General features: G+C 38.4%; 1 long non-coding RNA gene across 1 annotated transcript; it reads right to left on the bottom strand.

Annotated features, from left to right (window-relative positions):
* Positions 1 to 15,776: 15,776 nt before the first annotated feature.
* On the bottom strand, positions 15,777 to 21,384 carry LOC132614050 (uncharacterized). Its single transcript, XR_009572165.1, has 2 exons — positions 20,556 to 21,384; positions 15,777 to 15,967 (listed from the first exon to the last, which is right to left on the bottom strand). It is a non-coding gene; the product is annotated as an uncharacterized LOC132614050 (long non-coding RNA).
* Between the last annotated feature and the right edge of the window lie 5,809 nt (positions 21,385 to 27,193).

Genomic DNA, 27,193 nt, shown 5'->3' with positions numbered 1-27,193 from the left:
TGCTTGCTTGTCCAGGTGTAGTATTCCCCTTCTCCAATTCACTTCAGTAAGATTAAGGGCATGAACACAATCTTAGAAGTCTTGTATTTATGCAGTTGTTACAGGAGCTCCAAACAATCTATCTTGAATATTCAGGACTGCATTAAAATCTCCCCATAGCAATCAAAGAATGGTTGTCTGCTGGCCAATATCACAGAGTTGATGCCATAAGTCCTTTCTATGTTCCACTGTATTGAAAGCATATATAATAGTCATGCAGCATGTCATAGAAGTATGTCTACAAGTCACTTGATCATGAATCATTTGGGCTGAGGTTTCCAGGGGAATGACTTGATAACATGAATCATCCCACATCAGCCATACTCTACCATTACTAGCATGAGTATAGTTATGGAGACTAAGCCAAGTTGGTGCCACCTTCTTGACAATTTTTGGTGCTTTATATTCCTTAACTCTTGTTTCCATAATTCCTGCATGTTTAATTCTCTGATCTTTCAAGTAGATACTCAACTCCTTCTTCTTATACAATTTGTTGAGTCCCCTGATGTTCCACACTAGCCAATTCATAGGCAGAGTTGGAAACCTCCCCCATCTCCTGAGGGGAGTAGATTAGCCGTCACTTGTGCACTCATATCCTTCTCTTAACCTTGTTTCTTCCTGTTTGTTGCAGTAACCCTTGCTCGACTCCAAGGGCTTGGTCATGTAATAATTGGTGATTCTGAGACTCAACTAGTGACAAACTAGGAATCTCAGCTCTATTCTGTTGTAGGCCAGGTTAAATTACTTGCACTTCCCCTTCTGTATATTGCTCTTGATTAGTGTTACTTTCACCTCGTTGAGCTATCATATCATTTCTAGAATTAGGAGGATTTGGAGGTGGTACAACAGGGTGGTCTTGTCCAGGTTTAGTTACCCATGTTTGTGGTGCTTGTTGCTGATTCCTCCTCCTCCTTCTAGGCCGAGGTTGTGGGGTTCTGGCCTTACTTCTGGTGGACATTGGTGTTGCAAGAATTTCGTACAGAAGGTAGGTTTCCAATCATATAAAACATCTTGTTCAATTTCTCTACCAAATGGATCGAAAATTATTACTGGATCTGGCAGGGGCTTAGTAATGTTGACCTCAACTAAAATCCTTGCAAAGGAGATTCTGGCCCTTTTTACCGTGCATTCATTTGCGAAGAGGGGTTTGCCAATAACACTAGCTATTCTCCCCAGGGAATCATCACTCCAGCAACTAACAGGCAAATGTGGGAATTTGATCCATAAAGGTATTTCTGTGAGAAACTCATCAGCGAAATCAAAATAATGGTTCCATATTTTGAGGATAATAGGCTTGTTATTTATGGTGTATGGTCCAACTACAAGAATCGTATTCAAATCATCCATATCTTGAAATTTAACCACAAAATACCCATCCTCATGGAGATATAACTCTGGTTCAGCAATAGCTGCCCACATCTGATTAAAATATCTGCTCATCTGTTTATATCCCGGAGTGTCCCCTACTACATAAGCAATTAGCGAGCATTCCCACTTTTTAGCTTCTGTTTCGACCTCTTGTTTATCCAATTTCGCTATGAATTTACCATCTACAACCTCAGTTGGAATATATTTTAGAGATAGACCAGCTTGGGCGGCCCTATTTCCAGCAAATAAATTGGTCCACTGAGTGTGAGGTATATTTTCTGCCTGGGGTATCTGAGTTGGATTGTTACCTGAGTATTCTCTGGCTGAATTTCCGATTGGTTAGTCACTTCGGCCACCGGTGGTGTTGAGCCCCCAAAACCCTTATTTGTGCTCATCGTGGCAGTCTCATCAAGCTCTGTTGGTGGCGAAGCATAGGTTTGAGAGAAATTCGATATTTGTAGTCAGTTCACTGCCCCTCATGAAGATTCAGCTTGCAAACCCTTTCCAACTAATAGATTTGCGTTAGTTAGAGCAGGGGTAACAACTTCCTGCTTAACAATCGATACTGGTGTTTGGTTGTAGTATATAGAGCTTACCGAGCTTCCGATGGTGATAATAGGTATCTTACATGGCCTTCCTCGCTTGTCTTTCCCTTTTCCGGCCATAGTCTCGGACGGCGTACGTTATCGTTACCTATGCCGTCAGCTCGAAGAGAGAGAAAGTTTAAGTTAAAAATATACATTTAATGGCGTACGCTATCAAAATTCTTGGAAAATCTGCCATTTATTGGTTTGTGCTCACAAGAATAAGTCAATTTCCATAATCAACAATTCTTGCAAGAGTCATGGAAGATGAAGAGGGAAGATAACTTCTCATTGACAAAGTTCTAGGAATGGTACCTTGAGGAGAAAAAAAGTATTGGTGATATGCTTGAAACAACTTAACAGTAAACATTTTTCTTTTCTCTGTTTTTTACGGGTGGATTTTTTCTTTTCTCTGTTTTTACGGGTGGGTTTTTTTTTCTCCTTTTACGGATGTGTAATGGAGATTTACTTGTTTTTTACATGTATCTTTCATAGTTTCGGGAATTCTGTTTGGGTGATCTTTTTCTCTTGTGGGTCTTTTTGGTTTTGCGACTTCACACATGACTGTGGAAGAAACCAGAGGAATTAGGGGTGGTGAAGGAAGAACTATATATGACAATTCTCCAATTATTATGAGGGTTTTTTCTGTTGATGATCATGACACAATTTGTTCGAAGCTGCTGGGTATGCTAAGCAAATGACATTATCAGAGTATCTTGTTTCTGTGTTTTTGCTTACACAAATTATTTTGGACTCCGATGATTTGGTTTACAGGTGCGAATAAATGGAAGAGCTTTCTGAATATATATATCTAGGTTGATGCCTAATGGAAATATCTGCTTTGGAAGTTGTTTTTCGTTTCATTCTGAAAAGAAAAACATTCCTTTTTTCTTTTAGGTAAAGAAAAACAAAACTCTTTTTTCATTCCTTTATACTAATTCTGTTTTGATCTAACTTTCTTAAGGAGAATATTAGTTCTTTTTATCAGTCAGAGCATTTTAGATCTTAAATCTGAGGAAAAGGTGAATGAACCATATCAGGAGAGCAAACTAAGTTCCGGTGGATTACACTTCCCTATTTTGAAATCTTTGAATACGCATAAGCTAGTCAATGCTGCTTGCATTTGAACTTCTATGTCTCTGAATTTCCAATATACCATTGTCTTTTTAACTAACCAAGAATTTAACTAAGGGAATAGAAGCAATGAAATGATCGTTTGGTACCTGAAAGGCTGAAACAGAACATCACCAGTAAGGAATTTTACGTCTTAAGCACTATAGTTGATGTTGCTTATTGTAATCTAGCTGTCATGAAGTAAACAACCAAGATTTGATGTGATTCATTCTTTGACCATTCTGCTAAAAAAACAAATAGAGTAAATATTTAAGATAAACAAGTAAACTGATGAAAATTAGCTACTGCTTTCATCAATACTGAATTACACACCTTCTTACTTTTTCCACCTTCCAATTCTTTGCTTACATCAATATATTCTAGTTGAGACAGAGGCTGTTGCACAAGTTGAGAAGAAGAAGATTTCACCAAATTACATAAATCTATTAGGATAGGAGAATCAGACTTCCTGTATATTTCCCTTGTAAGAAAATCAGAAACTTACTTGAATAGGTGAGGGTCCAAGGAAAAAAAATTAACATTCCCAACTATAAAGAATTTCTCAGAGGACATATCCTTGTTTTTTCCTGATGAGTTTGACAACTATTTTGGCCTCTAAGAACCATTCACAATACATTTAATAAGATCTCATAGAGAGAATTAACTGATCGATGCAACAAGAAAGTATCTGGCATATAAGCCTCCAATACTTTTTATAGCAATATACTCCCTTTGGGACAACTAAAGTATTATTGTTTTTCATCAATAGTTCTTGTTATTCCATTTGGACTCCATTAACCATATTTCCAACCAAATTACGTCGACACAATAAGGCATATTACTCTTGAAAAGCTGCATCTATATCACATTTCCCCTGAAAGAAACGATCTCGTAAGTAATATACATCATTCATAACTTCAGAAGCTCAAAAAAGTAATTAACTGAAACCATTTCCAGTATCGCCAGACGGTGAACAACTATTGGCGGAGACCCTACAAAATGTTTAGCAGTTCTACAGTTCCCTCAGAGTCAAGGTGATAGAAGAATTTGTACGACGTAGTAATTTCTTCTGTTCACAGAAGATGCAATATCATTAAAAATTGGAGTTCTCATATGAAAATAACTTTGAGTTGGGGTACTTATTCATTAAGAGGCAGCTCATTGTTGTTTGTGCATTACCAGAGTATTAGAATTGTCATCAAGCTACAAATATTTCCACAAAGGAATATTAATCCTCAAGTTTCTTCAGCAGGATTTGGTTGATGAAACAAATTTTAAGAACTAAGCAGAGAACCAGAAGATTAAGAACAAAAAACTGGGCAAAAAGAAAAGTAGAAAGAATAACAAAAACTCAGCAATAGAAAGAGCAAGACATTGAGAGCACAGTGAAATACAAGAAACCAAAGCTTGAGAAAAAAAGTGAAGAGAAAACTGAAACCAAATTGCTGGAAGAAATCGGAGAGTAGAAGGTGAATGAGAAAGAGAAAACTGAGACGGCGTAAAGAGTGGGACTTCTGGTGGCACACGTGTTTGTTTTTCAAGGCTGACAGATACACTAAAATTTAGCCATAAAAGAGCACATATTTACTAGAATACCCTTCATCGTCCTCTAGACCCACAATTATTATATAGTTACTCGATATGAGTAGCCCGTGCAAATCAACCTTGTCGGTATATTGTTTTATGTCAATTTCAGTTTGTTCTTTACATTCTTTTTTGCGTCTATCATTTCTTTTAAATTATCAAAAGTTCTAACAATGTAAACAAAAAACAGAACTAACTTATGCAGTTTACACATACTCCACTGTCACACCCCATTTTTACCCGGAGGTTAAAATTAGAAGTACGACATATTGGAGATTCCTGTTTTTTTGTTTGTGTTTTAAGGAGTCGCCACCTAATTATTTATGGTGAATTAGGACACCTAAAGTTTGTTAAAGTTATGTTTAAAGTTAACTCTGTTAAGGTCTGCGAAATTTAAGATTCTAGGTAAGGGTTCAATTAGTCTAAAGGGAAGGTATTAGGCACCCTTTAAGACCCATTAACAATGGTTAACCGACCGGACTTAAAATTAATTAGGCTAGGTGTAAATATAGTATTATAGAGAAGAAAGTAGTTTTGTAAGTATGGCTAAAGTTATAAATAAGCATGTGAACATGCTATTTGTAAAAATAGAACTTGTAAATAATAATTTGTATAAAAGAATACTCATTATGTTATTTTAAAATACAACTTATAAATGTTGTTGAAATTTTAAATGAAAGTGTAATAGTATTGTTTAAAATAATACTTGTAGAAAACACAATAATTTGTATAAAGAGTTTAGTTAAAATAAACTAAAAGAAACAGAATATGTAATGTTTATATGTATTCGGAGAAAAGTGAGCTATGCCGACTCACAAATTCAAAGAGTTATTGTAAGATTAATGTGGAATAAATATTAAAGACTTCATACGAAGACTAGTAGTTTAATATATATATATATATATATATACATTGTGCTAAGGTTATTTCCAACAATTATGTATTTCGAGTGTTAGAAAGGAATTAAAGTGGGAAAGTTATCCGTTGAAACTAATTTGCCTTTTATTTTTTAGAATAAGCTAAGTTAGTGTAGAATTTGGGGCGTTTTAAAACTTCTAAAATAGTAAGTATAATTTATGGTTCCTTTAGTCAAAAATATATAGTCATGATACTTGGAAAATCAATTATTCTAAAAATGATAAATATTGTGGATAATAGATAATTTCGATATAAACTACTGAAGCTTAATTGCTAGTCTTCTCTTTGAATTAACTACCCACAACTAAACTAAAATCTCTAATGTTACTAAAGTTTATCTAAATTAGCAAACACAATGTTAATCATACAATATACGTTAAATGCACATAAAAAAGAATAGGGATGAGGCAAATGGGCTCAGCCCACTTTCTTGGACTGCTGTGATCTGTTTGCTGTTGGGCTTCGGCCCAGTAAAGCTGCTGCGAACGAAACTGGTAGAATGACTCGAGAGGAGTTATGTTGGGTTTTTAGCCCAACGCCAAATGCGGGAAAAGACGACGAGCCGCTTGGACTCGTATGCGATGTTCATGCATAAGAAGGATGAAAGGAGAAGGATTAGTATGTGAAGATGTGCAAAATATATTCTTTGAATATGTAAAAAATATTTGCAGCAGCAATCCAGCTTGCACAGTCAATGATCCAAAAAGAGAAGAAAGGAAAATACTTTTTAACAAAGATGCCAGTATATATAAGCGTGTACTGGGAATGTGTCTTGATGTATAACACTTAACATATATCTTTATTATACACCACTGATATGTACTAAATGAGCAGCTAGCGTGCGGAATTAATTAGGATCGAACATAATTATTTAAAGGTCGAACATTCAGCACAAGAATCATGTTTCAAGACATCGAACTACTAAACAAACTATACTATCCTTCATTTCCTTTTATTCAAAAGAATCCAGAAGCCGAGACCAAGACGAGGAACAATTTCAAAACTACAAACCTTGCTACATATAAAAGATAACCAGGGAAAACAGATTTCAGGCCAAACGAGAGGGCTGCTATGAAAACAGAGCGAGAAAGAAGGGGGATCCATTCCCTCGGGCAATAGACAATGTTTAGTTTCATAATATTCGAAGCCATAACAACGGCTTTTAACAGAGAACCAGTTAATTATTTCTAGCAGGGAGAAGTTTGTTTCCTCTTACAAGTAGTATTGTGTTTCTCGGAGAAACATAACAACAGCCCATCAGTAGCCTATTTTAGTTTTAAAAAAAAGGGTGAGTCTCAATGATATAACCAATAATGCATCCACTTTATTTAGAGGAAAAAGGAAGCAAATAAGTCGTGAGAAATTACACATATGCCCAACAGTTGAGGCAAACAGGTTCAGACATAAAACTGTGTTCAAGCAACCAAAAGCAGAGCAGATTCAGTTTCCAGGGGGCAACAATACACGAATAAAATCAAACAAACTTCAAACTATTCACAGAGAAAACTGAGGAAGAAATCAACCATTTTTCCCATTTTAGAGTATTAAATTTGCTTACAGGAAGAAGATTGGACCTGGTGACATTCTATATGTATCAAAGTTAAGTACATTTATTTAGCCACACCTAACTGAACAACTATTGGACGGAAGCAAGGTTATTCATTCAGTTAAAAAGGGGGTTGGAAACAGAGGAATCGTGCAAGATTCAGATGCTACTTCTAGGAGGAACACACACAGAACAACACACAAAAAAAGGCTTAATTATGAATTCATTTTTTTTTGCAGTACTGACCCTTTAAAACTTCAGTCCAGTATGGTCAGATTCTCAGAAGCAGAATACCAACATTAGACGAACTCTAACACAAGCATACATATAAAGAGACAATTGGATGTTCATGCTCACATATAAGTTCCAAGTCAATCATTCAGATTTCGATTTGAATTATCAGGGTTCAACCCTTTCAATCACCTAATGCATACAAGGTTCATATTAACCTAAGTGGTTTCCTTTCTTCACTATTTCAGTAGAAGCTCAAACATGGTACATATTAGGATGGTATCCTAACTCATTCAGACCTTTTCACCTTATTAGGCTCAGATGCAGACTTATTAAGATAAACTAGCATATGCTTTGAAACCAGTTAAGCCTTATTTAGTCATATCCAAACAAACGAGTCATATTATAATATCTTTACAAACAGGCTTAGACTTTACTAGATATGACTTTATCCTAATCGAACTTCCCCATTTTATCTCGGCAACAGTTCATACCAATTAACATGATAGTGAAATAGGCAGTGTTAAGCTAAGAACAGTGCAGATAAGTTTCAGATCAGGGTATTCAAGAACAAGTGAAAACCAGACTTTATAAGCTAAATTCTTCATGAGCACTTCAGTTTACCTAAACAGCGTCAGCAAAATTCTGTGATCAAAGTATTCAAGCTATCATAATTCTAAACAAAACCATCATAACAATCCTCGGAGGTCCCTTTAGATTATCACTGATCACATTAAGAGTGCACATAATCCAAATGACATTCTGCATAGTCTCCTAGTCTAGGGGGGCAGTTATGTCGAACAACCCATGTAGTCTAAACCAATACTCAAACAATCATTCCGAGACAATCATCTGAACAACTAAATCAGATTCTAAGTTTGATACCAGGCTAACCAATTTGGTTCCCAATACCTATTAAGACAATAATTGTATCTAAATGTGTTGATGCCTATCACACTTCCTAACAAAACATGCCACATATATAACTAAATAAGAAATGCAACTGCTAACTTAAAGTAGATTACATTCATGGCAGGATATATTCTTTGAACAGATAGAGTAAACGAGAGGCAATGTCAGCCCGTTCTTATCGTATACATAATATACTTAAGATATACACACTATTGTGTGTATATCATATGTATATCGAATGTATATCTTCTTCTTATCTTGATAACCCATTGTATATCCTATGTATATTCGACTTTAAATAGGTTCCAAATCCTGGAAACTCAGTCTAAACATCCGAAATACAGTATACATCTTTTAAATTCGTTCGAACGATTGTCATCCTATCCTAACAGCTCCCAAACATCAAACAAATAACGCGATGACAGCGAAATTACATAACCACTGAACATACAGCAGATTAAACTAAAAATCTTAGACGAGCAGAAATTAAAGATCATGAATGACAATTATATCGAAGTTTACCTGTTTGTGGTGCAGTGAAGTGGGTGTCGATGGTCTCGAATCTACACTTGAACGCGACGAATTCGAACTCGAGAAAAAGTCTTTCGAATCAAAAAATTCGACAGAACCGAACACTCTTTTTAAAAGGAAGTTTGGTTTGTTTTTAGTAATCCTAAAAAAAAACGTAAATAAAAATGGTTCGAAACAAACTTAAAGTGAAGCAGATTCGAACTTCTAAAGTAATGGAATTTCCCCAAAATGTTGAATGCCATCTATTCTTTCCAATCAAAAATGCTGATTCCTTGTTTTGTCTCAGTTCATCGGGTTTTTCCCCTTTAACCACTCAACCCTCCCTTTTCTCCAGAATCGAATCCCCCCCTCAAACGATTCCACCCCGATTACATTTATAGGGATTCGTTTGTATTTGAGGCAAAGGGAGGAGCGTATGAGAGAGACGAAGCGGGGGACAAAGGGAATATGGAAGAGATAGGCGTGGGGGACAAGGGAGTGTGGAGGTGGCAGAGATGGTGGAACGAAGTGGGGAGAACGTGAGGCGTGGGGGACAAAGGACAGAGGCATGGTGGAGGGTGTCAGATGGAGTAGTGGAGTATGGGCGAAGTCAGAGGAGAAGGAGAGAGTGTGAGGTGTGTGCGCGGCGGCTAGGGTTTAGGATAAAGGGGAGGAAAGGAACGATGATGAAGAGAGAGAGGGAAGAGAGGTGCGGCGGAAGAAGGGTGGCGATGAGATGAGGTGGTGCGCGGCGGAGAAGGAGAGGAGGAAGAAAGAGACGAAGGAGGCGGGTGAGAGGAGAAAGAGAGGACTGAAGAGAAATGGGGATGAAGGGTTAGGTTTTTAGGAATTGGGTTGGGTCGGGTCATGTAATGTAGTGGGCTGATCCGGATATTTTAGAGTAATGGGCTGGTCCGTTTAGGCTGGCCCATTAATTTAAATATGTGTTGAAAAATGTGGGTTGGGTATAAAAATGTGGGTTGTTTATTTGGGTAGAAAAATAATATTGTATTCGTATTTCGGGTCATTAATTTGACTGAAAATTATTGGTCCTTCCTCCGCTATTGTAATTATTTTTGGGCTTCTAATTTAGTAACCGGTATAGTATATATTATGTGAAGATAAATAGTACTCAGTATATAGAAAGTAAGGATTTTACAAAGTGTTGTCTTCTAATTAATTTAACGAATCCGAACCCGAAAACGAAACGATGACTAACCGTTGAAAATAAAAGTAGTGATATTAATAGTAGTAGCAATAAAATATCGCGAAAGATAAAGTATTTAGCTCGTTAGTAAATTTAAAAACCCGGGTAAATTAAATAAAGGAGGGACAAAATTGGGTGTCAACAGATGCCCCTCTTCAACCGGAGATGATGTAAGAGTCTTCGGGCGAAGAAGTTGACGTAGTAGCCAATTTTGTTTGGACTGACGAATATGAGTTCGTAAGAAAGTACGGTTTAGAAAAATTGATGGAAAATATGATGAGGTCCGAAGGAATTATAGAAAATTATGGCTGAATCTTAGTTTTGAGTTGCCTACATATCTAGGGTTGCACTAAGGCCATGTCTAGCTCGAAAGTTTTTGTGGATTCATAATCTAGCGGGGGGTTGTAGACAGGTGACGAGAACGTTCAAAAATAGAACATATGCTTATAGCCTCCTAATTATAAATGTGGTGCACAACACACCCATAAGCAGGAATCTACTAGGTACGATGCGTATTCTTCAAAGATGCCCCAGTGTTGAGTTATGGAGACACTGGGGATGTAGAAAGGAATATGAGATTGTAGAAAGAGTTGATTGAAATACAGTTTTGGTGGGGAATATGAAAGAGAAATTGACCTATGTATCACGTGTTTGTGGACATAGGCAGAATTGAGTTCGAGAGTAGATTCGTGACCTTTGCTTGTGAGTTTGGTAATCCTCTTCAGCAAATTTGCCCCAGTTCACTGCGTAAGATAAAGTTCCACGTTGTGTTGCGTCCCTGCAGGTTGTATTTTCTGCCAAAACTGAAATTCATGTCAAAATTAGTAATAGAGTTGAAAGTGTAAAATTGTGAAGAGTGTAAAATGACAGTAAATATGAGCGTGGGAATGAAAGTGAAGCCGTGTGGCTAATGTTGTCTCTGATTGTCTTCAGGGACTTGAATGAATGTGTGATGCGTATGCTGAGGATGTGATAATATTTCCAGTTGCATTTGCAGATGATAGTGATAAGGTCTCCGGCTGTCTTCCGGGACTTGATGATAAATGATATCTGCGAATTTTAAGGTAAATTCATTAAAGTGGTAAGGTAGATGATGAAATAAAGGAATGAAGTAAGGAGTAAAATAAGTGTATAGCCGTTTGGCTTATGCGCGTGAGGCCGTGCAGCCGGGTGATGTCTCCGATGGTTGTCGGGACTCAATGATATGCTGATGAGGCTGTATAGTCAAACGATGTCTCCGGTTGTCTTCGGAGGCTCAATGATAATTCCTGTAAAGTTCAGGGTAAAGTTGTTAAAGTTGGTAAAGTAAATGATAAAGTAGAGAGTAAAGTCAAAGTATAGCCGTCTGGCTTATGCGTATGAGGCCGTGTGGCCATGCGATGTCTCCGGTTGTCTTCGAAGACTTGATGATATCTCTCCGGTTGTCTTCGGAGATTTGATGTTGATTCCCGTAAAGTCCAGGATAAAGTTGTAACGTGGATGATGTCTCCGGTTGTCTTCGGAGGCTGAATGATAATTCCTGTAAAGTTCAGGGTAAAGTTGGTAAAGTTGGTAAAGTAAATGATAAAGTAGAGAGTAATGTCAAAATGTAGCCGTATGGCTTATGCATGTGAGGCTGTAGAGCCGAATGATGCCCCCGGTTGTCTTCGGAGACTTGATGATATGACATCTCCAGTTGTCTTCGGAGATTCGATAATGATTCCCGTAAAGTCCAGGGTGAAGTTGTATGATGTCTCCGGTTGTCTTCGGAGATTTGATAATGATTCCCGTAAAGTCCAGGGTGAAGTTGTATGATGTCTCCGGTTGTCTTCAGAGATTTTGATATTGATTCCTGTAGAGTTCAGGGTAAAGTGGTTAAAGTAGGTAAAGTGAATGATAAAGTAATGGGTAACGTAGGAGGTAAAGTAAAAGTGTAGCCGTTCGGCTGATGATGTTGACGGTATCGCGACAGGCTGAATTAATGACGCGTAATCCTGATTTGATTCGTCTTTAACCTGCAAAACAGGTATATTCGTTAATGAAGTCATAAAGTTGTTCTGATAAAATAAAATTAAAGATAAAGTTAGAAATAAAGCCGTTTGGATTTTGAGGCGAGGCCATATTGAGCCAGATGATGATTTTTGGTTGTGATAGACTTGACTGTTGATCTCGCGGTCTTTTGATTCCTGCACTCAAAGAAAAATTCTTAGTTTGGGAGGGGGAAGTTGATTCGTGTTGGCTCGGAGCTTGACGCTGTTGGCGTTCCATTCGTCTTGTTTGTTTGGATCTCGTGATCTCCGTTCAAACCTCGGTAGGTGAACAATAGTGAAATAATTGCACGAAAGTATTTGATTTGAAAGGTAGGTATGTAAGTATATGTATATAAAAAAGTAACTATATGTATATAGGTTGTGAAATATGTATATGTAAATGTATGTATGTAAGGAAAGATATATATGCAAACGTATACATATATAAGTTGTAAAATATTCTGCCAACTTTAGATTGTGACGCTTCTAAAGTAATTGGTCTATAATACTTCCTGTCTGATAGCCTAAATCTTGTCGATGTCCAACCGTTCTTTCGTCTATATCTTTTCAAAATATGCCCCAGTTTTGGGTTCAGAAGAATATGCTAAATTTATGTTGTGGTGTGACCGAACCTTATATAGGTTGCCTACGTATCCGCCAAGGAATCAGGTCAGAACGTAGTTCGTAAAATACATAAAGTGGTCTGAGTTTTCTAATAAAGGGACCGAACCCGATATGGATTGCCTACGTATCCCACCAAGGGAATCAGGTCGGCGTAGTTCTGCAACTAAAGGAAAGGTTGCAAACTAGGTTGTCTAACCTAATGTCGTACTTTGATTTCTTCTTGAATTGCTAGCTTTTAGGCTTATGTTATCACCTATCGGCTATTTCAATTCTTGTGAGTGGAATCTTGTCTTGTCCCCCTAGTTTCTTTGTTACTCTCTCGGAATATGTGTTGTCTATTCGTACATTTCATGTCACAATCGTAGAGTTGACAGCTTTGATAAATAAAGTAGAAAATAGATGATTAAGAAAAATCAGAAATGCATTCATAGTTTTGCAATTCAAGCTTCCACAAGGTGAAGCAAAACAAACAAAATTTTGAGTACGGTTCAAGCATCAATAAAAGAAAACAAGTTCACTACATGTTCATGCTACCAAGGCTCCCGACGGATCGAGGACGGAGTACAAGTCCAATTCTTCAGAGTCTTTCCTGGTTCGGCGCCCCATATTGTCAGTGCCTTGGTGTTGCGAGTAGTTGTATTGGATTGTTCCCACGAGAGCGACAAAGTTGTTGATCTGACTCTTTCCGCACTGGACTCCTCTAAATCTTGGCATTTCTGTGAGCAGGCAAAGGATTGTTGACCACATTGGGCTTAGCTTCAGCGAGCTGAATTACTCCTTCCTTAATCAGGGCTTCGATTTTGTTTTTAAGCCCATAGCAATCTTCAGTGGCGTGCCCAACAACTCCAGAGTGGTATGCGCAGCTTTTGGAACCATCAAACCATTTTGGGATAGGCTCGGGAATTTTTCCTTCAATCGGTTGTATTATGCCTGCTGCTTTCATTCTTTCGAACAATTGAGCCAAGGGTTCAGCGATCTGAGTGTAATTACGGGTGTTTTTGGTGTCAGGGTTTGGACGGGCTCTAGGTATAGTATGTGGTCGATTTTGGTAAGTTGGAGCTTGGTTGGGTTGATACGGGCGTGGGTTTTGATGCGGAGGCGCTCGGGGTTGGTAGTAGTTTGCTTGGGTGTTGTAAACGGGGTAAGGAGGTAGTGGAGCTTGGTAGTGTTCAGGGTAGTGGTAAGGGTAGAAAGTTTGTTGTGGGTGGTTAAAGTATGGAATGGCTTGGCTCGGCTCATGTCCTTGAGCGTTCATGACTGCAGCGACATCTTCCTTCTTCTTTTTAATCCCGTTAATAGAACCAGATTGTATAGCTTTGTTCATTGCTTGTAAAGCAATAAGATCTTGAATTTTCCCCGATTTGATTCCTTCTTCCAAGGCTTCTCCCATTCGAACAACTTCTGTGAATTTTTGTCCCATCATACCTATCATTTTCTCGTAAAATATGCCAGCCTGGCATTCAATGAAGGTAGCAGTCATTTCCCTATCATTCATCGGGGGTTGAACCCTGGCTGCTTCTGACCTCCAACGTAACGCATATTCGCGGAACGTCTCAGTTGACTTCCTGGTTAACTTAGTCATGTAAACTCTATCTGGTGTGATATCGGTGTTAAAACTGAACCTGTCCATAAAGTCTTGCGCCATGTCACTCCAACCACGCCATTTACGGACGTCTTGCTGTGTATACCAAGTAAGTGCTTCGCCAGATAAGCTTCTTATGAAGAGCTTCATCCTTATGTTCTGGTCTCTGCCCACTCCAACCAGTTTGTCACAATAAGCCCTTAAGTGAGTATGAGGGTCGCCTGTTCCATTGAATGTATCAAATTTTGGCGGTTTGTAGCCTACGGGTAAATCGACGTCAGGTTGAACACAGAGATCTTCATATTCTACACTCTTAGTTCCCCTAGCAACTTGAAGGTTTCTCATTGCTTCTTTGAGACTGTGGATCTCTTTTAGCAACATGTTATCTGCCCCTGCCTTTGCATCCTTTTCCATTTCTTCGTACTGATCTACTTCGGGTTGGAACCTGACCGTTACTGGATTGGTAAAGGCTTGTGTTTCTGTGGCGTATACTGGAGGAACATATTGTGCATTAGGGGTGGCAAAGTGTGCCCCGTGCATATGCTGGGTTGGATAAGTCTGGACGATGGGGGTGTTTTGGACAAGAGGTGGTGTGTTATAATTGGTGTTTATAGGTGGTTGATTTGGTGGGTTTAGAGAAGTGGTCGTGGGTAGTGGATTAGTGTTGGCGGGTAAAGGAACATAGGGAGTATGAACTAGCGATTGACTTGGTGGGTTGACGGGTGGTGGATTATGAGTAGCATAGGTAGTGTAGGTGGGTGGTTGATTTTGTGGAGGAGTATAGCTAGTGTAAGTGGTTGGTTGACTTTGTGGGGGAGTATAGACGGATGTTGGATTTGGTGGATTTGCGGGGGTGATCGGAGGCAAGTTGTTGTTAGTAGGTGCATTGTTTTGGGGAGGAAAATGCTCAGGAACTGGGGATTCGAGTGATGGAAAACGAGGTGGTTCTGGTGCAGTATTGCTAGGTTCAGAAGGTGAATTTTGAAGTGTGATGGATAAATTGGTCAAGTCCCTAACCCGATTTAGTTCTCCACGTAGATTCTCAATTTCTTGAGTCAGGCGGGCGATATGTTCATCCCGTTGAATAGCAGTTCCATGTTCGGAAGTTTCAGGCGGATCACTAGCGATCACGAGGTTTTCTACACCAGTTGGAACAGATGCGGCCGGATCAGACATAGTAATTTCATTTCCTTGGACAGCCCAACTACGTTCAGGTAACGATGACGTCTTTGACCTCGTGATGTAAGGATGGTCGGCCATCGAGCGTCAACACGAATCAACTCTCTGTTCGGGAATAAGATAAAATAGACATACAGTATAAACGATGTTAATCTCATGAACATATCTAGGTAAAGTCATGGTCACGTAAAGTCGAGTAAGGCATGTAGCGAATAATTTATCAAGTAAAGTCAAACAAGTTGTCAAACAAATGTAAACGATTATATCAAAACAACTAGCACGTCCTAATATGCATGTGACCTCTTTGCGCCAGAGGTGGGCCTAACGTTGTTTAAAGGATAAAATGTGTCATAATATGTCATCCCGTTGCTTTGATTAATTAAACAGATTCTATTTCTCAAAAGTAAAAAATAATGTAATATTTATTACATGTCAAATGAATACAACATAAAGTGTTTCCTAATCTAAATAAAGTAAATAAAATTTCTATGCCTAACTTCTAGCTTCATTTGTGATGCCCTTGATCTTCGTCATTTGTTGTACTCCGATGCAAATGCATACCTGTCATAGAAACGTTAGTCATTCCTTACTTCCTAAAGTTTAATTAATTAGAGCAAATAGTCAATATTTAGGCACAGTTATCCTTCAAACATGCATATAAGGTATGATTGGTGTCACTCGGGGTCGTGAACCCACTCGGACGTTTGGGTAAAGTCATCTAATGGATTTAATACACCAAGGGTATTAAACCTCCTAGGTCATGAAACGTATGCTCTTAATAAAGTGTGTTGGTTTAGCTCTATCTTAGGCTGACTAAGAGTTGGCTTCTTACGACACAAGGTTCCCCCAAGCGGACAACTTGGGAGTGGAAAGTCCGTGGCCGTCGACTGCACCGCTGATCGACTAAATCCACAAGATCAATCCAACTAAAGGGGTAATTTAGTAGTGAACGGGCGCGAACCGCGAAGCCGTTTTAAGTGTGTGAATATGTGTGAGTTTTCCAGAAGTGGAGAAAATATGAACGAAATGACAGTTTTATCAAAGCAGTAACACATAAACAGTTTATATCAGACAAACAGTTTATATCAAACAAACAGTTTATATCAAACAAACAATTAATAGCATGTAAAAAATAATTAACAAATAAATAAAGCGATTTCAAAATAAGCACACAAAGCCTACTTAAACTAAGTCCGTTATGGTTAGAACCTAAGTAGCTCCCCAGCAGAGTCGCCAAGCTGTCACACCCCATTTTTACCCGGAGGTTAAAATTAGAAGTACGACATATTGGAGATTCCTGTTTTTTTGTTTGTGTTTTAAGGAGTCGCCACCTAATTATTTATGGTGAATTAGGACACCTAAAGTTTGTTAAAGTTATGTTTAAAGTTAACTCTGTTAAGGTCTGCGAAATTTAAGATTCTAGGTAAGGGTTCAATTAGTCTAAAGGGAAGGTATTAGGCACCCTTTAAGACCCATTAACAATGGTTAACCGACCGGACTTAAAATTAATTAGGCTAGGTGTAAATATAGTATTATAGAGAAGAAAGTAGTTTTGTAAGTATGGCTAAAGTTATAAATAAGCATGTGAACATGCTATTTGTAAAAATAGAACTTGTAAATAATAATTTGTATAAAAGAATACTCATTATGTTATTTTAAAATACAACTTATAAATGTTGTTGAAATTTTAAATGAAAGTGTAATAGTATTGTTTAAAATAATACTTGTAGAAAACACAATAATTTGTATAAAGAGTTTAGTTAAAATAAACTAAAAGAAACAGAATATGTAATGTTTATATGTATTCGGAGAAAAGTGAGCTATGCCGACTCACAAATTCAAAGAGTTATTGTAAGATTAATGTGGAATAAATATTAAAGACTTCATACGAAGACTAGTAGTTTAATATATATATATATATATATATATACATTGTGCTAAGGTTATTTCCAACAATTATGTATTTCGAGTGTTAGAAAGGAATTAAAGTGGGAAAGTTATCCGTTGAAACTAATTTGCCTTTTATTTTTTAGAATAAGCTAAGTTAGTGTAGAATTTGGGGCGTTTTAAAACTTCTAAAATAGTAAGTATAATTTATGGTTCCTTTAGTCAAAAATATATAGTCATGATACTTGGAAAATCAATTATTCTAAAAATGATAAATATTGTGGATAATAGATAATTTCGATATAAACTACTGAAGCTTAATTGCTAGTCTTCTCTTTGAATTAACTACCCACAACTAAACTAAAATCTCTAATGTTACTAAAGTTTATCTAAATTAGCAAACACAATGTTAATCATACAATATACGTTAAATGCACATAAAAAAGAATAGGGATGAGGCAAATGGGCTCAGCCCACTTTCTTGGACTGCTGTGATCTGTTTGCTGTTGGGCTTCGGCCCAGTAAAGCTGCTGCGAACGAAACTGGTAGAATGACTCGAGAGGAGTTATGTTGGGTTTTTAGCCCAACGCCAAATGCGGGAAAAGACGACGAGCCGCTTGGACTCGTATGCGATGTTCATGCATAAGAAGGATGAAAGGAGAAGGATTAGTATGTGAAGATGTGCAAAATATATTCTTTGAATATGTAAAAAATATTTGCAGCAGCAATCCAGCTTGCACAGTCAATGATCCAAAAAGAGAAGAAAGGAAAATACTTTTTAACAAAGATGCCAGTATATATAAGCGTGTACTGGGAATGTGTCTTGATGTATAACACTTAACATATATCTTTATTATACACCACTGATATGTACTAAATGAGCAGCTAGCGTGCGGAATTAATTAGGATCGAACATAATTATTTAAAGGTCGAACATTCAGCACAAGAATCATGTTTCAAGACATCGAACTACTAAACAAACTATACTATCCTTCATTTCCTTTTATTCAAAAGAATCCAGAAGCCGAGACCAAGACGAGGAACAATTTCAAAACTACAAACCTTGCTACATATAAAAGATAACCAGGGAAAACAGATTTCAGGCCAAACGAGAGGGCTGCTATGAAAACAGAGCGAGAAAGAAGGGGGATCCATTCCCTCGGGCAATAGACAATGTTTAGTTTCATAATATTCGAAGCCATAACAACGGCTTTTAACAGAGAACCAGTTAATTATTTCTAGCAGGGAGAAGTTTGTTTCCTCTTACAAGTAGTATTGTGTTTCTCGGAGAAACATAACAACAGCCCATCAGTAGCCTATTTTAGTTTTAAAAAAAAGGGTGAGTCTCAATGATATAACCAATAATGCATCCACTTTATTTAGAGGAAAAAGGAAGCAAATAAGTCGTGAGAAATTACACATATGCCCAACAGTTGAGGCAAACAGGTTCAGACATAAAACTGTGTTCAAGCAACCAAAAGCAGAGCAGATTCAGTTTCCAGGGGGCAACAATACACGAATAAAATCAAACAAACTTCAAACTATTCACAGAGAAAACTGAGGAAGAAATCAACCATTTTTCCCATTTTAGAGTATTAAATTTGCTTACAGGAAGAAGATTGGACCTGGTGACATTCTATATGTATCAAAGTTAAGTACATTTATTTAGCCACACCTAACTGAACAACTATTGGACGGAAGCAAGGTTATTCATTCAGTTAAAAAGGGGGTTGGAAACAGAGGAATCGTGCAAGATTCAGATGCTACTTCTAGGAGGAACACACACAGAACAACACACAAAAAAAGGCTTAATTATGAATTCATTTTTTTTTGCAGTACTGACCCTTTAAAACTTCAGTCCAGTATGGTCAGATTCTCAGAAGCAGAATACCAACATTAGACGAACTCTAACACAAGCATACATATAAAGAGACAATTGGATGTTCATGCTCACATATAAGTTCCAAGTCAATCATTCAGATTTCGATTTGAATTATCAGGGTTCAACCCTTTCAATCACCTAATGCATACAAGGTTCATATTAACCTAAGTGGTTTCCTTTCTTCACTATTTCAGTAGAAGCTCAAACATGGTACATATTAGGATGGTATCCTAACTCATTCAGACCTTTTCACCTTATTAGGCTCAGATGCAGACTTATTAAGATAAACTAGCATATGCTTTGAAACCAGTTAAGCCTTATTTAGTCATATCCAAACAAACGAGTCATATTATAATATCTTTACAAACAGGCTTAGACTTTACTAGATATGACTTTATCCTAATCGAACTTCCCCATTTTATCTCGGCAACAGTTCATACCAATTAACATGATAGTGAAATAGGCAGTGTTAAGCTAAGAACAGTGCAGATAAGTTTCAGATCAGGGTATTCAAGAACAAGTGAAAACCAGACTTTATAAGCTAAATTCTTCATGAGCACTTCAGTTTACCTAAACAGCGTCAGCAAAATTCTGTGATCAAAGTATTCAAGCTATCATAATTCTAAACAAAACCATCATAACAATCCTCGGAGGTCCCTTTAGATTATCACTGATCACATTAAGAGTGCACATAATCCAAATGACATTCTGCATAGTCTCCTAGTCTAGGGGGGCAGTTATGTCGAACAACCCATGTAGTCTAAACCAATACTCAAACAATCATTCCGAGACAATCATCTGAACAACTAAATCAGATTCTAAGTTTGATACCAGGCTAACCAATTTGGTTCCCAATACCTATTAAGACAATAATTGTATCTAAATGTGTTGATGCCTATCACACTTCCTAACAAAACATGCCACATATATAACTAAATAAGAAATGCAACTGCTAACTTAAAGTAGATTACATTCATGGCAGGATATATTCTTTGAACAGATAGAGTAAACGAGAGGCAATGTCAGCCCGTTCTTATCGTATACATAATATACTTAAGATATACACACTATTGTGTGTATATCATATGTATATCGAATGTATATCTTCTTCTTATCTTGATAACCCATTGTATATCCTATGTATATTCGACTTTAAATAGGTTCCAAATCCTGGAAACTCAGTCTAAACATCCGAAATACAGTATACATCTTTTAAATTCGTTCGAACGATTGTCATCCTATCCTAACAGCTCCCAAACATCAAACAAATAACGCGATGACAGCGAAATTACATAACCACTGAACATACAGCAGATTAAACTAAAAATCTTAGACGAGCAGAAATTAAAGATCATGAATGACAATTATATCGAAGTTTACCTGTTTGTGGTGCAGTGAAGTGGGTGTCGATGGTCTCGAATCTACACTTGAACGCGACGAATTCGAACTCGAGAAAAAGTCTTTCGAATCAAAAAATTCGACAGAACCGAACACTCTTTTTAAAAGGAAGTTTGGTTTGTTTTTAGTAATCCTAAAAAAAAACGTAAATAAAAATGGTTCGAAACAAACTTAAAGTGAAGCAGATTCGAACTTCTAAAGTAATGGAATTTCCCCAAAATGTTGAATGCCATCTATTCTTTCCAATCAAAAATGCTGATTCCTTGTTTTGTCTCAGTTCATCGGGTTTTTCCCCTTTAACCACTCAACCCTCCCTTTTCTCCAGAATCGAATCCCCCCCTCAAACGATTCCACCCCGATTACATTTATAGGGATTCGTTTGTATTTGAGGCAAAGGGAGGAGCGTATGAGAGAGACGAAGCGGGGGACAAAGGGAATATGGAAGAGATAGGCGTGGGGGACAAGGGAGTGTGGAGGTGGCAGAGATGGTGGAACGAAGTGGGGAGAACGTGAGGCGTGGGGGACAAAGGACAGAGGCATGGTGGAGGGTGTCAGATGGAGTAGTGGAGTATGGGCGAAGTCAGAGGAGAAGGAGAGAGTGTGAGGTGTGTGCGCGGCGGCTAGGGTTTAGGATAAAGGGGAGGAAAGGAACGATGATGAAGAGAGAGAGGGAAGAGAGGTGCGGCGGAAGAAGGGTGGCGATGAGATGAGGTGGTGCGCGGCGGAGAAGGAGAGGAGGAAGAAAGAGACGAAGGAGGCGGGTGAGAGGAGAAAGAGAGGACTGAAGAGAAATGGGGATGAAGGGTTAGGTTTTTAGGAATTGGGTTGGGTCGGGTCATGTAATGTAGTGGGCTGATCCGGATATTTTAGAGTAATGGGCTGGTCCGTTTAGGCTGGCCCATTAATTTAAATATGTGTTGAAAAATGTGGGTTGGGTATAAAAATGTGGGTTGTTTATTTGGGTAGAAAAATAATATTGTATTCGTATTTCGGGTCATTAATTTGACTGAAAATTATTGGTCCTTCCTCCGCTATTGTAATTATTTTTGGGCTTCTAATTTAGTAACCGGTATAGTATATATTATGTGAAGATAAATAGTACTCAGTATATAGAAAGTAAGGATTTTACAAAGTGTTGTCTTCTAATTAATTTAACGAATCCGAACCCGAAAACGAAACGATGACTAACCGTTGAAAATAAAAGTAGTGATATTAATAGTAGTAGCAATAAAATATCGCGAAAGATAAAGTATTTAGCTCGTTAGTAAATTTAAAAACCCGGGTAAATTAAATAAAGGAGGGACAAAATTGGGTGTCAACATCCACAATGATCATGCTAATATGTTTGTTGGAATCCTATAAGCAGAAGAGTCAGAGGAATTACATAATGCTCATTGGCACCTTGAACTAATTCAAGGTCTATACTCCATTTGAATATTGCGGGGCAAAAATATCAGACGACTTCCACATACTTACGTCTATCATAAATCAATATGTTAATACATCGATAAGTTGATATGCATCACAGAGTTTAAAAGAAAGGAAGAGGTCCACCAATGCATTAAGAAGTTAAATGTCTTGAATTATGTGATAAGCTTCACCAGATTTCCGTTCCTACAATTCCATCATAGTAAAGAACTTAAAATATTTGAAGTTATGTCATATACAAAACAAAGGGAAGACAAATTATACTGGAGGAAACAACCTTATTTTTTGGGTCCATCCCCTTATTTTAGGGAAGAAAACACTTCCCTTGTTTTGAGGAAGAAAACATCTTCCTTGTCTTTGGCAAATTGTCAAGTGCTTGCTTGAGTCACTAATGACATCAATAGGTTCATCTCATACCTATAAATAGGGAAGCTTTCTCATTTGCTATATACACACCAAAAATTGAAGAAGACAACACATCCCATAAAGAGAAAAATCTAAGAGAAATACTCTTAGTGAAAGGCTTAAGTAAGAGAAGTCTTTGAGAGAATTTTTAGTAAAAATTCTTGAGTGTAATTGGGATTGAGGTTGTGAGGTTGAGTGTTGTAAACACTTGTAATATTTCTTCTTTAATAAGATCTGCAGCAGCAACGTGGACGTAGCTCTCACATTGAGGGTGAGCCACTATAAATCTGTGTGTGCTATTTATTCTTCGCTTACATCACGGCGTAAGTAGGTTCTGTCTAAGGAGGTTGGTATTTAAGTGGTCCAGCTGTGACCCTCCAATCTTTCCTGGGAACCTGCTTACAAAGGTCGGATTTGGGATTCAAATCCTAATAACTGGTATCAGAGCAACAGGTTGTGTTGTGATTTAGAAACGATGGGAGGCGAAGATGGTACGACGCACGGCATCGGTAAATTCGATGGTACAAATTTTGCGTTCTGGAGAATGCAAATTGAAGATTATTTATATGGCAGAAAGCTTCATGAACCTCTGAGTCCGAAACCAGAGGAGATGAAGCAAGCAGATTGGTATCTCCTCGACAGACATGTTCTGGGAGTCATTCGGCTAACGCTATCGAAGAACGTTGCTCACAACGTGGCAAAGGAGAAGACCACCGCAGCTATGATGAAGGTATTGTCTGACATGTATGAGAAACCTTCGGCAAATAATAAGGTATTTCTCATGAAGAAACTATTTCATCTAAAGATGATGAAAAATGCTCATGTTGCTGCACACATAAATGAATTCAATACCATTGTAAATCAATTGTCATCGGTAAAAAATGATTTTGATGATGAAGTACAAGCTCTAAATTTGTTGGCATCCCTAGCAAATAGCTGGGAGCCAATGAGAGCAGCGGTTAGTAATTCTGTCGGCAGTGACAAACTAAAGTTCAACGATGTTAAGGATCATATCCTTGCTGAGGAGGTGCGCATGACAGATTCTGGAGAGGCATCGACGAGTTCTGCTTTTAATGTTGAAAACAGAAGCAGAAATTATGACAGAAACTACAACCGAAATAGGGGCAGATCGAAGTCAACGAATGGCAGGGGTCAATCTAGACCATGACGAACACTTGAGTGTTGGAACTGTGGAAAACCAGGTCACTTCAAGAAGAACTGCAGGGCGCCAAAGAAGGAGGACAACAAGGGGGCTGGAATCAACGCTGCTACGGAAGACATTGGCGATGCGTTGTTGCTATCGGTTGACAGCCTGATAGACTCTTGGGTGCTTGACTCAGGAGCGTCCTTTCATGCCACCCCACATCATGATATAATGACAAACTACGTGGCTGGGAATATCGGCAAATTTTATTTAGCCGATGGAGAGCCGCTAGACGTTGTTGGCACGGGAGACATTAATTTGAAGATGTCAAATGGATCCTCGTGGAAGATTACAAAAGTTAGACATGTTCCAAAGCTGATGCGAAACCTGATCTCAGTAGGTTAGCTTGATGATGAGGGATATGATCTCAACTTTGATAATGGGTCTTGGAAGGTGGCGAAAGGTACAATGGTAGTTGGCCGAGGAAAGAAGATTGGCACTCTCTACATGACGACTAGCTGTCATGATACTGTTGCTGTGGTTGACAACACAAAGAAGACACATTTGTGGCATTGTCGGCTGGGACATATCAGCCAGAAGGGGATGAAGCTGTTGGTGACAAATGGCTTAATTCCGGAGCTGAAGACGGTGGACCTTCATACGTGTGAGAGCTGTATTCTCGGAAAACAAAAGCGAGTAAGCTTCTCAAATGCAGGCAGGGCGTTGAAGGTCGAGAAGCTGGAATTGGTGCACACAGATGTGTGGGGACCTACCACCGTCCCCTCTCTTGGAGGATCACACTACTACGTGACCTTCATTGATGATTCAACCAGGAAGGTGTGGGTTTACTTTATGAAAAATAAATCCGATGTGTTTAGTGTATTCAAATGATGGAAAACCATGGTTAAGAATGAAACAAACCTCAATTTGAAGTGTTTGAGGTCCGACAACGGCGGAGAATACACTGATGGTGATTTCAAACGGTACTGTGCCGATAATGGGATCAAGATGATGAAGACTATTCCTGGAACGCCGCAACAAAATGGAATAGCCGAAAGAATGAACCGAACGTTGAACGAGCGTGCTCGGAGTATAAGAATACACTCTGGACTGCCCAAGACATTCTGGGCAGATGCAGTCAATACCGCGGCCTTCTTAATTAACCGAGGACCGTCAGTTCCCTTGGATATCAGAATTCCAGAAGAAGTCTGGAGTGGCAAGAAGGTAAATCTTTCATTTCTGAAAGTGATCGGCTGCTTATCATATGTTCATAATGATGATATGGCTAGAAGCAAGCTTGATCCAAAGTCAAAGAAGTGTTACTTTATTGGCTATGGTGATACCGAGCTTGGTTACCGATTTTGGGATGAACAAAATCGGAAGATCATCCAAAGCAGGAATGTTGTCTTCAACGAAGAGGTACTGTACAAAGACAAGTTGCAAAAAAACTCAGAATGTCAGGACAAGGAATCGAAAATAGTCGATTTGAGGGACTTCCCGACACTTGAGCCGCAGCCAGGTACAACTGAGGCAGAGGAACAAACAATCCGAGAAGGTGTTGATGAAAGTGCTGATTCTGAAACAAATAAACAGACGCCAATCACAGAACTGCGTAGATCATCCAGGATCAGGAAGCCGATTCACAGGTACTCTCCATCCCTCAACTACATTCTACTCACTGATAGAGGGGAGCCGGAATGTTATGAAGCTGCAATGCAAGTCGATGAATCGACTAAGTGGGAGCTGGAAATGAAGGATGAGATGGATTCACTATCGGCAAATCATACATGGGATTTAGCCGAGTTGCCAAAGGATAAGAGGGCATTGCAAAACAAATGGGTTTATCGGATAAAGGAAGAACCCAATGGAAGCAAGCGTTATAAAGCAAGGCTGGTTGCAAAGGGATTTCAACAAAAAGAAGGCATCAAACTCTCACAAGAAGAATATATGAGGAAAGTTATCAAAAGGTTCAACATGCATGATGCCAAGCCAGTCAGCACTCCCTTGGCTGGACACTTTCGGTTGTCAAAGGATCAGTCGTCGACAACCGAGGATGAGAAGAAGCAGATGGACAAGATACCTTATGCATCTGCAATCGGTAGTCTTATGTATGAAATGATATGTACAAGGCCAGACATTGCACATGCAGTGGGAGTTGTCAGCCGATTTATGAGCAATCCGGGAAAGCAACACTGGGAGGCTGTGAAGTGGATATTCAGATATCTGAAAAGCAGCTCGAGTTCAGCTCTTTATTTCCGAAAATCAGAAACAGGATTGCAAGGGTATGTTGATGCTGACAACGGTGGTGATGTTGATAGCAGAAAGAGCACATCCGGGTATGTTTACACCTTCGGAGGTACTACAATATCTTGGGTTTCCAAGTTGCAAAAGATAGTATCTCTCTCTAGTTGTGAGGCTGAGTACGTTGCTGTGACGGAGGCCACAAAGGAAATGATGTGGCTACAATCTTTTCTGCGGGAATTGGATCAAGACCACGAGGGAAGTGTGCTATATTGTGATAGCCAAAGTGCCATTCATTTGGCAAAGAACCCGGTCTCCCATGCTCGAACAAAGCACATACAACTCCGGTACCATTTCATTAGATCATCTTTGGAAGATGGAGCGTTAGTGCTTGAGAAGATCGCAGGGAGTCAGAATCCAGCAGACATGCTGACAAAGGCAGTGACGATAGATAAACTGAAGCTATGTTCAGCTTCAGTTGGCCTGCACGAAGTATGAAACTAGGAAAGAGCTGCTGCATCGATCAAAGTGTGAAGACTAATTAAAATTAGCTTTCCAGTGGGAGATTTGTTGGGTCCATCCCCTTATTTTAGGGAAGAAAACACTTCCCTTGTTTTGAGGAAGAAAACACTTCCCTTGTTTTGAGGAAGAAAACATCTTCCTTGTCTTTGGCAAATTGTCAAGTGCTTGCTTGAGTCACTAATGACATCAATAGATTCATCTCATACCTATAAATAGGGAAGCTTTCTCATTTGCTATATACACACCAAAAATTGAAGAAGACAACACATCCCATAGAGAGAAAAATCTAAGAGAAATACTCTTAGTGAAAGGCTTAAGTAAGAGAAGTCTTTGAGAGAATTTTTAGTAAATATTCTTGAGTGTAATTGGGATTGAGGTTGTGAGGTTGAGTGTTGTAAACACTTGTAATATTTCTTCTTTAATAAGATCTGCAGCAGCAATGTGGACGTAGCTCTCACATTGAGGGTGAACCACTATAAATCTGTGTGTGCTATTTATTCTTCGCTTACATCACGGCGTAAGTAGGTTCTGTCTAAGGAAGTTGGTATTTAAGTGGTCCAGCTGTGACCCTCCAATCTTTCCTGGGAACCTGCTTACAAAGGTCGGATTTGGAATTCAAATCCTAACATTATTCCCATAGTTGAATGCTTACATGAGACTTCTCAAATATCACAATCTTTTTATTCACATGTCGTATATTCTAAATCAGTGCAGACCTAATGTTGCAATCTGAAGTCTCATAGTCCATTCCCTACCCAAAAAATGACACAACTTTTAGTTTGTCATCATTTTATTCAACTACGTCTTACAGTAGGACTAAACTTTCTCCCATGATTGAACAATTTTAAATCTTAGCAGGATCCTCTTGGGATGATAGATA

Source organism: Lycium barbarum, chromosome 10, assembly GCF_019175385.1.
Source record: "Lycium barbarum isolate Lr01 chromosome 10, ASM1917538v2, whole genome shotgun sequence".
In the NCBI taxonomy this organism is placed as follows: domain Eukaryota; kingdom Viridiplantae; phylum Streptophyta; class Magnoliopsida; order Solanales; family Solanaceae; genus Lycium; species Lycium barbarum.
This window is presented reverse-complemented; position numbering and strand designations above follow the sequence as displayed.